This window comes from Euprymna scolopes, chromosome 17 (assembly GCF_053919585.1).
Source record: "Euprymna scolopes isolate OS-2025 chromosome 17, ASM5391958v1, whole genome shotgun sequence".
Classification (NCBI taxonomy): Eukaryota; Metazoa; Mollusca; class Cephalopoda; order Sepiida; family Sepiolidae; genus Euprymna; species Euprymna scolopes.
Window position 1 is genome coordinate 4990961 of NC_136498.1, and position 17250 is coordinate 5008210.

At 30.8% G+C, this 17250-nt stretch overlaps 1 protein-coding gene and 1 pseudogene across 3 annotated transcripts in view; both read right to left on the bottom strand.

Moving 5' to 3' along the window:
* The window catches only part of LOC145296655 (potassium voltage-gated channel subfamily B member 2-like), a 1059074-nt gene that overhangs the window by 247461 nt on the left and 794363 nt on the right, over nt 1-17250 (bottom strand). The window lies entirely within an intron of this gene.
* LOC145297258 (U2 spliceosomal RNA) lies at nt 7373-7510 on the bottom strand (annotated as a pseudogene).

Below are 17250 nucleotides of genomic sequence, written 5' to 3' on the forward strand. Positions count from 1 at the left end.
TTCTGTTCAGGATCCTGTTTGCTATTTGCCAAAACTAGTGGGAACCAAGCCGCTGCTCAGCTACTTTGGATTTAACGGACTGAGCATATAGCTCTCTTGCATTTTTTATTACTCTTTTGCAGTGGTTGCTGGCAGTCCTGAAGGCAGCTTTAGTCTCAGTGCATCTATTACCTTGGTAGCTATGGAAAAAGTGATTTCTGTGTGCGATGGCAGCAGTACATTCTGGGGGGAACCATGGCTGGCTGTTAGGTTTTTGTTGGAATTTTTTGGATAGTATGAATCGGTCTATGCCTACAATTAGCCATTCGGTCAGGTCTGATACTATGGAGGACACATCCTTTTTAAACATGGAATGCAGTGGTAGATCGGATATAAGTGTACGGAAGCTATCCCAGTCAGCGGTAGAGTATCGATATACAGTACGGTGAAGAGGTACATCTCCAAACTTATTGCCTTTCGTTTTTATCTTAACTGATACAATCGCGTGGTCGGAAGATTAGTGACTCTCTTTTGAACCTTGTCTAGGAGCGAGAGACTAGTGGCAGATGCACCAGCCCAAATATGACAACAATACTCCATACATGGGCGAATGGTAGCCTTATAGAGTTATAGCATACTTTCAGGCGTTAATAGCTTTCTAGCACGGTAGAGAGAACCCACCTTCTTCGCAGTGGCCCTGGCTATGTTTTCAATGTAATTGTTTCAACTCATGTTTCCTGTGAACGTTAGGCTGAGGAGTTTAAAAGATGTACTTTCAGATAAAAAGTCATTGGCCATGGCGGTAAGGAAGGTTTCTTGTAATTATTGAAGAAAACAAGTTTAATCTTGGCAGCATTGAAGGTGAATATCCATTTTCATCCCCATTCCACTATGGATCGGAGGTCTTCCTCTAATGTTTCTGCCATTTCTTTAGATATGTGTTCATTTGTTTTCCTGTCGTGTCTGTTATAGAATGTGTTGTCATAAGCATACATACCCATCTCACAGACAATTTTGTCAGGGAGGTCATTTATGAATATTAGGAATAACAGAGGTCCAAGGATAGACCCCCTGAGGCATTCCCGCATTTATATCATATTGTTTATATGTACGCCCGCCAAGGACAACCTGGATTTTCCGGATTGTTTGATTAGCTGTGCAACATCACACAGATATGTGTATGTCACATAGCGTGTTTTCAGATACAGGGGGAAATATGGGGGTGGGGTTATATATATATATATATATATATATATATATATATACTTAAAAATAAGTTTTAATATGTTTTACATAAATACTTTTAAGTCAAATTTATTTTGAATAATGATTTATTTACTATTTAAGAAAAAATATCGGTTTCACAAAAGATTTATTCAGGAAAATGTGTTTCTACATGAAAGACAAGCCTAAAAACCATACACATTGCAGATTTATAACTAAAGATTCAGGATAATATTTTTTTGTTAAACAGTAATGAATAAACTACTTATTGAAGTAAGTTATAAAAGATATTAAATTAACTGCTTATTAGGATGACATTTATTATTAATAGCAGTTTTATTTCATATTAAAAGGTGTTTAACAGTAAATTTATTTTTAATTTTAATTTTAGGATTTAATTGAGAAAAGAAGTTTATTGTAGTTCTTATTTTGTGATAAATGATTTAATTTTTGATTGAAACACACAAGTTAACATGAAAACAGTTGTAAATGTTTTATTTTTTAGTTCATAATTTACGATTTCATTATTTTATGATTAAAATTATAATTATTTTAAAATTAAAAGTAGTTAACTGTAAACATTTTATTTATTATTTTATGATTAAAAATAAGAATGGCATTAATAGTAAATAATGATAGTTAATTTATTTTATTTTTGCAATTTACAATTAAAATTAGAAGTATTTTGCAATAAAATTTAGTTGAGAATTGTAACTTTAATATTTATTTGTTTTTATTCTAAAATTAAGATATGACATCTGAGCACACATATCCAATGTTATTAATGAGATTATTAATCTTTAATTTTTACATTTACCAGTTGACTGCAAAAGTAATGTGATCAGATTAAATGGTAAGTTAAAAATGAAAAATATTTCTTTAGTTTTCAATTAAAAGAAATGTTTTTTGCATGTAAAGAGGAAGAAGTTAATATTTGTTTAAAAGAAAACTTTTACTCTACCATAGCTGAGAGAATAATTTAACCCATGGGCTTTATTTAATCTACCATAGCTGAGAGAATAATTTATATCCATGGGCTTTATTTAATCTACCATAGCTGAGAGAACAATTTATACCCATGGACTTTATTTAATCTACCACAACTGAGAGAATAATTTATACCCATAGGCTTTATTTAATCTACCACGGCTGAGAGAACAATTTATACCCATGGGCTTTATTTAATCTACCATAGCTGAGAGAATAATTTAACCCATGGGCTTTATTTAATCTACCATAGCTTAGAGAATAATTTATATCCATGGGCTTTATTTAATCTACCACAACTGAGAGAATAATTTAACCCATGGGCTTTATTTAATCTACCATAGCTGAGAGAATAATTTATATCCATGGGCTTTATTTAATCTACCATAGCTGAGAGAATAATTTATATCCATGGGCTTTATTTAATCTACCATAGCTGAGAGAACAATTTATATCCATGGGCTTTATTTAATCTACCATAGCTGGGAGAACAATTTATATCCATGGGCTTTATTTAATCTACCATAGCTGAGAGAACAATTTATATCCATGGGCTTTATTTAATCTACCATAGCTGAGAGAACAATTTATATCCATGGGCTTTATTTAATCTACCATAGCTGAGAGAACAATTTATATCCATGGGCTTTAATTAATCTACCATAGCTGGGAGAACAATTTATATCCATGGGCTTTATTTAATCTACCATAGCTGAGAGAACAATTTATATCCATGGGCTTTAATTAATCTACCATAGCTGAGAGAATAATTTATATCCATGGGCTTTATTTAATCTACCATAGCTGAGAGAATAATTTATATCCATGGGCTTTATTTAATCTACCATAGCTGAGAGAATAATTTATATCCATGGGCTTTAATTAATCTACCATAGCTGGGAGAACAATTTATATCCATGGGCTTTATTTAATCTACCATAGCTGAGAGAACAATTTATATCCATGGGCTTTAATTAATCTACCATAGCTGGGAGAACAATTTATATCCATGGGCTTTATTTAATCTACCATAGCTGAGAGAACAATTTATATCCATGGGCTTTAATTAATCTACCATAGCTGAGAGAATAATTTATACTTATGAGCTTTATTTAATCTACCATAGCTGAGAGAATAATTTATATCCATGGGCTTTATTTAATCTACCATAGCTGAGAGAATAATTTATATCCATGGGCTTTATTTAATCTACCATAGCTGAGAGAACAATTTATATCCATGGGCTTTAATTAATCTACCATAGCTGGGAGAACAATTTATATCCATGGGCTTTATTTAATCTACCATAGCTGAGAGAACAATTTATATCCATGGGCTTTAATTAATCTACCATAGCTGAGAGAATAATTTATACCCATGAGCTTTATTTAATCTACCATAGCTGAGAGAATAATTTATATCCATGGGCTTTATTTAATCTACCATAGCTGAGAGAATAATTTATATCCATGGGCTTTATTTAATCTACCATAGCTGAGAGAATAATTTATACCCATGGGCTTTATTTAATCCATGGGTATAAATTATTCGGTTTTCAAGTAAAAAAAAAAATACAATTGAAGAAGGTTTGATGGTATATTAGCTGAAACATGAACTTAAGAACCAAGATGAGAATAATAATCCGAATTATCACAGGGATGCGAATTCAAATATTCTTTTGTAGCTAAATGATTTTCTACTGAAAATCATACAAGTTATCATTGTTTTTATAATTCTAAAACTGCGAGTAATACTTTATTATTGCTTTATGCATACACAAATACACACCCTTTTGTCTGTTCTCTTCTGTTTTATAAGAAGCATCAGAAAATCTTAAAATATCAATTTTTCAGTAATAAAGTATTACTAGCATTTTCAGAATTATAAAAAAATAACAAACTGTATGATTTTCAGTAAAAAATCATTAAGCTACAAAAGAATATTGTTAAAATGTGTTGTTATTCAGCTTCTCAAAAACCTTAACAAAACAAATCAATTAAAACGAATAAACACGAAAAGGGTTTCAATTCCAAAATACAAATCATGCCACGAAATTTTAACCAATATCAGGACACTCTTTCGTGGTGTTGAGATATGCTTCCTTCCAAAGATAAATTGTCAAAAGTTTATAGCAACATGAAATTTGTTATATGTAAAAAACAAAAACACTTAAACACATTACACTATTAAGTAATTTATATTTTAAAATTCATCATTGATTAATTTATGTATCAAACTAAATTTAGTTATTTAAAAACTGTATTTATCCATATTTGTATATGCATGAATATTGACATATGTAAGAAAACCTGGCAGTGGACAGGCTGTAGGGGGATAAATCACTCAATAAAGTTGTGCTAATTTTTTAAAAATCGTTTTAAACTTGAAGTGTGTTTCAATAAGAAAAACATCATGAAAATAAACTGTAAACTTTGACAATGCTATCTTTTAAGGATGGGTGGGTGGAAACCAAATGATTTTTTAAACTGTATTTTATATGTACAAAGTTATACTTCATTAACAACTCAATCAAGACAAATTACTTATCTCTATATTAATGGTGACTGTGTTTTTTCTTTCCTCAGTACTGTGTGACTACCACATGGAATTTTTTAGTTTTTTATTGACTATAAATCAATTATTTATTGAAATAAAAAATATTCTTAAATATAAAACATCTAATTACGAAATTATATCCATTAGAATGCATTTTGGTTTATTGGTAACCGAGTCAGCCATTATCGTTTGCTAATAGCTAAAAAAAAAGGATTTTTAGTTTGTACCTTTTCGAAATCTGAAAAGAACTTGAAAACATTTTAACTATCAATTAAAAAATCATTTGTAGCTTTAAAATTCTTAGCAAATTTTCATATATTAAAAAATTGAAAAATTTAGAAGCTGTTTACATCCAATTATTTCATATTTATAAAACCATCAACTTAATAATCCAGTCATAGTTTTATAACAATTTGGTTCAATGAATAATACCATAATAATTAAATTTATATTTCAAAATACTATTTACAAAAAAGTTAAACAGCATAGTTTAATAAAAGGAAATGGCAAAAAAGAAAAAAAAAGTAAAAAGATTCCCGGGCAATACCGGATAGTTACAGCTAGTTAATAAATCACCATATTCGTTAGTACTAGAACTCAAAATAAGTATAACATAAAAAAGGACAGAGATAATCTGAAGTTTAATCACATGGTTCTTTTTTTTTCCACATGCTTGCTTCTCTATAGAGTTTATTCATGAGTGAAAAAGTATGTCAAAAGGAATAAACGGTACAAAATCTTTCAAAATTATTCATCTTATCTCCTAAATCTAAATATAGATATAAATATAGAAGGCATGTTCAATATATTTTCAACAACTCTTAGCTATCAAAATAAATTTACAAACCTTTTACATGTATTGAAAAAGGGTGTTCTAAAACTTATAAGATTCATAAAACCATATGTTTTCGGACGAAATTATCACATTAATCTAGCATAAAATTCAGCCAAATTTTTAAAGTTGGACTTAAATAACATTTAATCTAACAAATAAAACTTTGATTCTGACTAGCTAATCTTTATTTGTCATTGGTCTACGCTATCATATTACCTAAGCTATAACATTAAATCGGCTGGATTTGAATAGTTTGACATAAATAGCATTTAAGTTGACAAATAACACTTTCATTTTAACTATCAATGTTTATTTTTCATTGCTGAACCATTGTATTGACAATATAATAACGTATTTGCCTTAATTTATTAAAAAAAATAGCTCAGTCTAAATTATAAAACTGGTAATATAGAAACAATCTCAAATAATTACGTAAAAATGCTTTCATTTCACCAACTAAAAATGGTATGGAAACTCTATGAAATAATAATTGATCATTAACAGAAATTAGTTAATGCTTTATTCTCTAATTGCTTACATCAAGCAAATGCCAATTACTTCATGGTATTGATTTAAAAATTACTTAAAACATTGCCCATTAGAAACAATCAAAACTTGCAAGCTGTATCTGGTGACCGTCAGAGAATTATTTTTCTTGTTCACCATAAACATTGGTCAGCAGAGGAAAAGAGATTCGGTAAAGATATATTACCATACATTTTTTAATGTCATTCCTTTTTATGTTTATCACACTTCATTAAAAACAAATAAACAAAACATTTTTTCTTCTTAAATATGCTCCATTAACCACTAACACTAGGGATAATAATAGATCATTAAGATATAATCCAAACTTACAAAGTTTATTTTTATTACTGCATCTGGTGGCTTCCATAACAAAAAAACGTGGACTGTAGGGGATTCAATTCGAGGTTTTATTGATTAATTAATTATGCAATTGTCTAGGTAGTGTCAAAGTTAACAATAAAGCACTTTGAGAGAGTGTAAGTTTGAATCTTTGGTGGTATGTATTTTTTTCTTCTAATTTAAAACTTAGTTCAAATTACAATATTAACTGATTTTTAGCATTGTCTTTTAGTATTAAGAAAAATACAGCTGACAGTAATACTTACACAATTTCTTTTGTATGAAAAAGGGAATTAAATACCGCCTTTTTACATCTAATTACTTATATATTTAAAAATGATAAGAAAAGGCTTCAAACATAATTTTGCAAAGATGTATAATCGATTTTAAAATAATATTTTGTTGCAAACGATTCATGAAGTAGAAATAATCCCAAGCCAGGACAGCTAGTATATTATATTATTAAGCTATTTTCTATTTTATACAAATTTATGAATAAATCATCTTTTATTATAGTTCTAAATTTTAAGTGTCTTTTTACAATAGCATCATGAAAAAAGTGCTTTATTATTTCTTAAATTGTCCAATTTTTGGCATGCGTATTCAGTCATAGAGTTTAAAATTTTAGTGCATTTCAAAAACAAGGCTGATAGCCATTAGTCGCATGCTCTTGTGTAATGAATGAATGCGTGAATGTAGGATTGACATGAAATTCTTAAAGATAAACTAAAATGACCAAAAAATGGGCTGAAATGACTTAAATAAATAAAAAGTAAATGACTTAGAATGACTTTAATGAACTTAAGGAGGAATTGAATGACCTTAAGAATGACTTGAATGCTTAAAAAATAACCGGAATCCTTAAAAAGCAACTTGAATGATCTGGAGAATGACTTGAACGGCTTTGAGACTGACTGGTTGTAAAGTGGGTGATCATTTTTCATTAAATTAATACCGAAAAGTGATCCCCCACTTTATATCACAAAGTTACAAATATAAGTACAGCATGTAGTAAGAACAGATACTACACTTTGACCTTGGCCAAAAAGCCAAGAAAAGGGTATCTATTTGCTCCCCCACCAAGCAAATTAGGCACAAGGCCGATTTTTAATGTGAGGAGTGAAGGAGAAATGGGGACCAGCTCTCCGGGGAGTAGGGGAGCTGGATAGTGACAATTAGTATGAAGGGGTTCCCCTACATTGACAAGGTCTTATATGTAGAGTTGGTATTTATCCCCCCCCACCGAGCAAATTAGGCACAAGGCCGATTTTTAATGTGAGGAGTGAAGGGGAAATGAGGACCAGCTCCCCGGGGAGTAGGGGAGCTGGATAATGACAATTGGTATGAAGGTTTGCCCCTACATTGACCAAGGTCTTATATGTGAGGTTGCCTCCACATATGGTCTTTGCTTGCAGTATCTGTCGGAACAGATACTACACTTTAATCTTCATATATAATTTATTTCGTGAAAATGAAAATTACAATCAAAATAATTCAATGTAAAAAAATTAAAAGCAAAATTCAAATTTACAAAACAAATTTAGGCACAAGGCCCTACTTTGATCTTGGCCAAAAGGCCAAGAAAAGCTTAAAAAGCTAAGAACAGCATCTATTAACAACAAACCTTTGATCTTAACCAAAAAGGCCAAGCACAAAAGTGTTACCGATCGACGGAGTGACTTATAAACAGTTGTTTTTCGTTTGCTAGAATTTTTAAATTTTACTAAATACATGATAGCAGCCATGGTGTTACTTCTGTATGAGACTAGAGCGAAAAAAAAAAAACAATTTCTTTGACTTGTGCATGCTTTGTAAACATAGTGTTCAGTCCTTCAAATTAAAATTTGGAAAATAAAGTAACATTGGAAATAAAAAACTAATCATAAAACCAAATGCGAAATTCTAAAATAAGTTATAAAAATTTAATTGCGCTTTAATTATAGAATTTTGTTTATAAAACAAAAAATAATTAAAATATTGTCCCATTGTCAAAATAATGAACATCTTTTGTGTTGTTGTAATCTTACAATGAGAAAAACAAAATATCTGACACCTATAATTACTTCCATCAAGGAGGTTATGTTTTCTGTCAAGTGTGTTAGTGTGATTATGTTTGTTTTGTATAAACTTGGTCAACATATCGTTCATAGTCTAAATTTTGGAATACCTAAGTCAAATGTCAAGATGACAGAAAAGATAGAAGTTACACTTTTGACAATAATTTTGGTGCTGTTTATTGTAAAGACTCTATCTTTGACAATGATTTCATAAAGTTTTATCATCGAATTTTGATGGGATTTTAACTTCGACTTTTTACAAATTTGATGTATAGAGCTAATACTCTTTCATAACAGTAACCCCTCTGCAAACTTTCAGTCGGATCAGAAAAATAATCTGAGTGATGTGATGGCATAATTTTTTAAATAATTGATACAATATTGATAAGTATTTTAGATTGTCAGGTAATGGTATGCAGTCTCACGATTGACTTATGTTTTTGTTTAGAATGTATTAAATACAATTCAAATTAAACAAAAAATAATTGTTTGTTATTTAAATGCACTGAGATTAAAAGTGTTTTTGATTAATGACCCAACTTTAAATGAATTCAGATGGAAGCATAACAGACAATACATGCATTTTAACAGTTTTCTTTCTTTAAAGTGATGTATGCATTTTACAATTTATATGAAAACTAAAGCAAATATCATTTTCAAATATATAAATTCAGTGATAGCATAAGGGAATTACACCTACATCCATTAATCTAGGAGATAACTCAAAGGAAATAAATAAAACAATATGTTAATTTTCTTAATCATCAAAAAATAAGAGAATTATCAAATTTTCAGCATTTATTACTAAATAACTGGTATATTTCATAAAGGATACAAATTTGCAAATTTAATAATTTTCAAAAGATTGTAATTTTGATTGAATTTATGTTTTAACAAGATTAACACACATGTCAAGTGAGGCTTTTGTGTTCCTCTTAAATGCCTTGTTATAGTTGAAAACTATTTTATATATATTTTCCCGGTAATATTTTACAAACTAAAACTAAGGAGGATTCCAGAGCTCTCCTGAAACATCCCTCTACTATCTCCTAGTTTTATTTTATATTCACCAACTTAAAATGCTATCATTAAACATTACTTAGATAAGCATTTTGATCTGTGATTTCTTTTAACTTAGATACAGCTTCATACACATCTCATTCATAAAACTCACTATGTCTGTCTGTTTCCATTTTTTTCAAATTGCATCTCCTCTAAAACAAAAGGTTGCAGAGCAGCGCTAGGCAGTTCAAATGATTGCATTTTTTGTGGGCCATTTTTATGTTTTTTAGTCAGTTAAAATAGTTGTTAAGGGGTCACAAAATGGATCAAAATTTAAAGAAATCAGAACTTGTTAATCGTAAATCAAGTTAAATTGGTCTTCTATGCATGCGCAAATGTTAAATGAGATGTTTATGTTAATCTAAGTTTATTTTCAGCTTTTCATTAACCCATAGCTCATCCAGTCAGATCTGAGGTGAAGAAGCTTTAAATTTTGTTTTCGCTTTCAATTCTAGCTGATAGTACGCAAGTCATTCTTTTTTTTACTTTTTAAATCAAATTTTTTATTCAGCTTTTCACACTTGGTAGAAATAAATGTTTATTTGTTTAGGTAAAGTATAGAAATTAGTTTTTAGAGACTAATGATGAAATCCATGTCACTCTTAATAGTTTATGTAATTAAAATAAGAATTAAGCTGATAGTTTACAATTATTGATATTTTTTGTCATTTCTTTAAAAAAATAACAGGAGATAACTTGATTCATGAGGTTTATTCAAATTGAAAATCTTAACAAAAATATCTGTTTAAATACAACTTTAACTTGAATCCCAATTTAATAATGCAAATTATTGACAGTGAGAAAAATAAGAAAAATTATGAGTTTGGAGGTTTAAACGGTTTCTTAAAAAATTTAAACCAAATTTGTGTATATATATATATATATATATATATATATATATATATATATATATATATATATATATATATATATTAGTAGAATGTCTAAGAATCAATTCTGTATTATGTATTATTAAAACATGTAAAAATATTTTTATACTTTTTTTCGTTTTATGCCATAAAAACAAAACAAAAAAAAGTAATAAGACATTAAAAAATCTGGATTGAGTACCAAAACGAAGTAATGTTTTGTAATAAATTAGAAGAATAATTTATTAAATAAATTCAAGTATTTATAAAAATATTTCTTCTACAAGCGTTTTTGTAGATAATTTCTAAACTCGTTATTTCAATAAACAATAATTAACAACTTTAACTTTTAAAACTTTTGTCGTTGGAATTATAAAGATTTGTTGGTGCAAATCCATAGTTCAATGTAATTAATGAAAAAAAAAAAAAATACAGAAATTTCTTTATCATGTACGTACCCATCAATAACAAAAATTTCATATTCTAAAAGTAACGTACATTGATCAAGTATTTTCTATATATTTGGAATTCATTTTTTTATGATTTTTAGCGATTTTAATAGTAAAGTATTATCATTATAAGACTGATTTTGAGCTCGATAGTTTGAATTGAGTTGTCTCTTTATTTAGTAACTATGGTAAATGAAGACAAAATTTTCGCTTCGTTATAAAATGTTATTTTCTTAGTTAAAAAAATCTCTTGAATGACCAACGATTAACTCCTGATGAGTTTGTTGGTGAAAAGAACCCCTAGGATTTTTCTGTATATTATTTTTAAAGCATTATATATATATGTGTGTGTGTGTGTGTGTGTGTGTGTGTGTGTGTGTGTGTGTGTGTGTGTGTGTGTGTAAAATGTGGCTTGAATAAGTTTCTAGATTTTTGTTTTTGTACAGGCATTTGAAATTGTCCTAGACTTTTGAAAATTCAGTATGTTATTGCTAAACATATTATGAGATGACTGACCAATTTTTATGATTTCAGGTTCGAATGAACAGCTACAGTAGGAATTTGAATACACCCTACTAAAGCCTGATTGTCACAGTGCAATCTGGAGGTGAGGACACTTTAGAAGAAAGATATGCAATAAAATTCTGTTTTAAACTTGGAAAAAATGACACACAAATGTATGAAATGCTTCAGACTGCTTTCGAACTATCTTGCATGAATCGAGCATCAGTTTTTAAGTGGCATAAGAGATTCAAGGTAGGCAGAGAGTCTGTAAGGGATGATGAGAGGTGTAGGAGGAATAACAAAGAATCGATTGGCCACATAAAGAATTTCATGGATAAGGACCGTGGTGTATCTATAGAGACAATAAGTGCACAGTTTGATGTCATTATAGGAACTGTACACACAATTATTTGCAAGGAACTGAAGATATGGAAGATTTGAGCAGAGTTTGTCCCATGAATGCTCAAAGAAGATCAAAAAGAAAGACATTGTCATGACAGCAGGAAGATAATCGAGCTGATCAATTCAGATCACGCAGTTTTTGATGCTCTGGTAACCTGTGATGAAAGCTGGATCTACTGCTATGACCTAGAAACCAAGAGACAGTTCCCAGTGGAAGCATGCTGGCTCTCCCAGACCCAAGAAGGCCAGACAGAGCAAATTGATCCAAAAACTTATGTTGATCCTTTTTATTGACAGCACGGGCATTATCTATATGCACTGGATTGACAGACAGTCAATAAGGAATACTATGTTGAGGTTTTAAGGGAGTTCAGGAAGAGATTCCACCAGAAGAAGCCAACACTCTTCAAATCGAGTCAGTTGCTAGAGTTTTATGTGTGTACCACTCTTTATCTGTGCCTGAACCTAAATGTAGATTCCATGAACAAAGCTTCTTTTTTAGAACTGCATGCCTGTGAAACTGCCCTCCGTTATCCTGCTTTTCAGCTGACTACAATATGGTTGTCTTCATGTCCAACGTAAACAAGTTCTTGATGAGCCGTTCCATGTTAAGTTAACAGATTTACCGAATTTCCATTACTAACGATTACTATATTGTCCAATTGACTACTGTACACTCTTTAACCCTTATCCTCTGGGCCTTGATAAGTGGTGATGCCTATGTAAAAAAAACAACAACAAAAAAACCTATCAATAAAAGTGCCCATATGAAAAAAGGCTGGAAACTTATTGAAGGTACCTCCTATATATATATATATACACACATATATATTTGTGTTTATATATGTATACATATATGTGTTTATATATATTCGATGCCTCCATTCAGTCTCAACAGATAAAAGATACACCCTGAAGGAGCAGCTGCACATGTGATTGTGTGGCAAGGGTTGTGCAATCCCAAATCATACCTCTCCTGAATCGGCACTGCTTGAGTCTAGTGGCAAGGAGAAGTCCAGGATGACTGGAAACAATGCCGAGATAAGCAGAGAGAATATACAGCACCTGGAAGTCCCAAATAATCACCCATTTAGTAATGACCAGGTTTAACATTGCTTAACTTTGGTGATTAAATGGGAACTGGTGTGTCAACGTTATTGTGCCGTAATGCGTGTGTATATATATAAAAATATATATTTATACACATATACATACAAGAGGAAAATATATTGATTAGAAAAATATATACTGGTGTATATAGATTTATTCATCAATACATTGTAGAGGCTATGAAAGAGCTTTTATACCTTCTACATACCGGATTGTATTCCCTTGTTTCAAATTAATCAATAAATCTATATACACCAGTATATATTTTTCTATTATCAATATATTTTCCTCTTGCATTTAAGCTCCACCTGCATGTCAAGCTTTTTATTATATCAAAAAGTCTTGATTTATAAAATCCTTATATACTTCTTTGATTCCCCTATATATATATATATATATATATATATATATATATATATATATATATATATGTATGTGTGTGTGTGTGTGTGTGTGTGTGTGTGTGTGTGTGTGTGTGTGTGTGTGTGTGTGTGTGTGTATACTTGTACATGTAGAGGCTATCATCTTCATCGGATTGAGCTGGCTTTTTCCTGAGCATGAACTGTCGCAATTCAGTTTCGATGATCCTGGGCCAGGTTGCGAGAAATGGCTAAGTACTCTCAATTCCAGCGCTGAAGACCAACTACTATTGGGCTCGATATTAGCTCCAGGTCGTTTTTAATTGTTTATGCCAGCCAAGCAGGGAGTGGGGAGAGAGAACCTTATAGATATGCTCTCTCTCTGGTCGGCGAGCTATATGTTCAAACCACCAGAGATGTCGTTGAAGAAAGATGGATGGTAGAGAGTAGGTTCAGTCTTCGGCCAAGAGTAAAAACCAGTACACGATATCCTTGGTGGCATCGCAGAATGCTGGAAAGACAGTCGTTGTTTAAGACTTCCAGTTGGTGCAAATCCACCACTCTCATAGAACACACCTCACAACCATAGACAAGCATGGTTCTCACTATCGCCTGATAGATGCAACCTTTTGTATCCAAGCATATTTTCTGTCAGGACCACAGAGAATGGTTGAGATGGAAGAATGCAAACTATGCTGATCGTATTCATCAGCCAATCTCAGCTGCTGCCTGCCCAGTCAGGGCGATAGTAGAACCAAGATAGACAAAGGAATTCACATTATCTAGATGAATTCTATCTAGTGTAAGGGGCTACCAGATAATCTGATTAATCAGTAAAGACATAACCTTATTTTGAAGGCATTGATGCACATCCCTAATCTGCAACAATCTGCACTCGGTTGAGCATAGTTTGCACCTCCTCACCAGTTAATCGAAGCCAGAGCAAATCTCAATAGTATCAAATGCACCTGCAAAGTCAACGAAGCAGAGGACTGTGGGTTACTGAAACACCCAACGATTATCAAGGATGTGCCAAAAGTTGAAGATTTGATTAGTACAACCCCTGCCTGGTCGAAAGCTGTCTTGAAAAAGACATGTACGGGAGTCGCAGACACTTTGGAATCAACACAGCAGGAGAACTGCAAATGCCTTTCCCACATCAATGAGACTTATTCTATGGTAAAGTTTACAGAAGTCTCCACAGGCTGATCACAGTATGTTTCTCCTGCAAAATTTTGCCAGTATGCATTTCTATCAGTGCAGATTGACTGACTAACATATATATATATATATATATATATATACGTAAACATATATTTGTTTGTGTGTGTGTGTGTGTATGTATATATATATATATATATAGATAGATAGATATATCTATTGAGAAAGAATTTCCACACACCCACATTTTCTCATACAAAACACTCTCTGAATAAAAAATATGTGCTACGTTTGCAACTACTGTTGTTGTATAATAATTTGTCTTTTAATTTTGTGCTGTGTATATTACAGAGCCTGCGACTGGCTAAAGCACTAGCTGAAAGTGATAGGAAAGTGACAATGATGAATGAATTCTTTCTTATATTTAAAAAGAAACTTGTTTGGAAAATGATGCTCGAGAAATTCCCTTCTTCTATCTTAACGATGTATGTATAAAACAAGGACTGAAACTCAAACATATTTACATGAATCATACAGAATTCGAACCTGTGCCTCAAAAGATGGACAATATAACCATTTGTCTTTCTGTTAATGTATGACAACTCAGTCAAATGGTCCAAGACTACAGCACAGGTTAAATCTTGTATGAGACTCATTTTTCACTGTGATTATCTTTGTTTTACATTATATATATATATATTAGTGGCCTGGCAAGGCCACAGGGAAGATAATCAAGGTAGCAAAACTGAAGTTGCCTGCCAGGACACTATATATGCAAATGTAGACAAATTTGTGCATATTTTATTGGTTTGAAAATATAGGTTCTTTTTTAACAATTGTCATAAAATTTTAACTATAGAATAGTATTATCAGCTTCAAAAAGTTTGTAAATGTTCATCAAGCTTTTTCTGCTAGAACCAAACATATGAGCATTTCAAGATTAAATTTGGCTATGAGTATATATATATATATATATATATATTACACTTTTGGGGGGTAATTTTATAAGTTCCAAATCTCAGCAACTATTGATCAGAATTTAACAAATAAAAGCTTGTTGGAAAGCTAATGACCTGAATTGTGTAGTGGGCTATGTGACATTTACCCTTATGTCGCATATTACGGTGATCGTCCATCATCTACAGCCTATTTTTGACACTTTTTTACAGTCATGAAATGTTTCAATCATAGTCATTTGTTTCCCTAGTTTTGCATATGAATTACAAAATATTTTATATTTCCCCAAAACCTCTGGCCTCGATGGAGGAGAGAGTAAAACTCGCTGTTATAGTTTCAAATGATATATATATATTTCCCCCAAACATCTGACCTTGATGAAGAGAAGACTAAAATTTGCTGCTGTGGTTTCCAATGGTCTGAAATAACAGCAAGGGGAGACTTGATTCCAAATATTTCTCCTATGTTATATCTCCCCTCATTAGTTTTCATACATAAAGAAAATTTCAGTGTATAAGGATCATTTGATACTGGAGATATTTATAATCATACCCTATTTCCAATAGAGAGGAGATATGAGAAATATTTAGAATCAAGTCTCCCCTTGCTGTTATTTCAGATCATTTGAAACGATAGCAGCAAATTTTCGTCTCTTCTTCATCAAGGTCAGATGTTTTGGGAGATATATATATATTTCCCCCAAACATCTGACCTTGATGAAGAGAAGACTAAAATTTGCTGCTGTGGTTTCCAATGATCTGAAATAACAGCAAGGGGAGACTTGATTCCAAATATTTCTCATATCTCCTCTCTATTGGAAATTCTTTCCTTGTGTTGTCCAGGAGTTAAAAAGGCTGATTTGTTTTATAAGAAACTGAAATGCAGTCGAGTGAATTTAATGCTATCTATAAATTAATTTTTATAAATAAATTATTGTTATTTCACGAATTCATTAAAATAGCTAACTTGTATTATAAGAAAAAAATTTTCCTTCTCTGATTGAGGATGGAAAAGATAATTGACATTTGATGCCAACTCGAAAGGCCAGTAATCAAGAGAAGAATCACTTTTTGAACAATATGCAGGTTTTATGTGATAAGAAGTAAATTGAATATTTACACATATACTTCTGAGTAAAAAAAACATTTCAGGACCCTATTCTTGACTAATGTATTTGTAATCTATTGTTATTTATAATCTTCAAGTACTAGTATTTTTGTTGTACTTGTTTATCGTCAAACTACCACTCCAAATCTGAAAATGTTTATTTCTAGCAAAGTCTAATATTATTCCTTCTCTCACAAGCCTTGAACTTTCGAGAATCATGTAAACGTTTTTGATAAAATATAAATAAAAATGTATATACTTTGTATGGATGACTTGATATATGCAATGAGTACTGAATCAGGCATACCATAAAAATACGAGATTTCTCATAATTTCTGAAAACCGTTTGCAACCTTTAATCAAGAAACTGTAAATTCTAGAAAGTAAATTATTTACCTTATAATTAAAATATGCAAATAAATATAAGAAATAAATAAGTTAATATTTATTAAAATATTGTAATTGTTTTTCTGAAAGCTAGAATAGATGTAGAGTATTTCCTTTTCTATTAATAAGATAAGCAGCCAATGCTGTGAAGCTGATGTGGAAAATGGCTCCATGATGTTAAAAGAGAGTTTCAAACCAGATTAAGTGTTATAAAAAGAAACAAACAAAATACATTTTTCTCAAAAAAATAAATAAATAAAATAACACATGATCCAAGGAAAACAAAAGAAAAATTGGTGAGTCAGAAACAAATATTGACTTACCAGATTAATTACTAATGATGAAATACTCCGAAAACTCAGCAAGATAACTTTATAT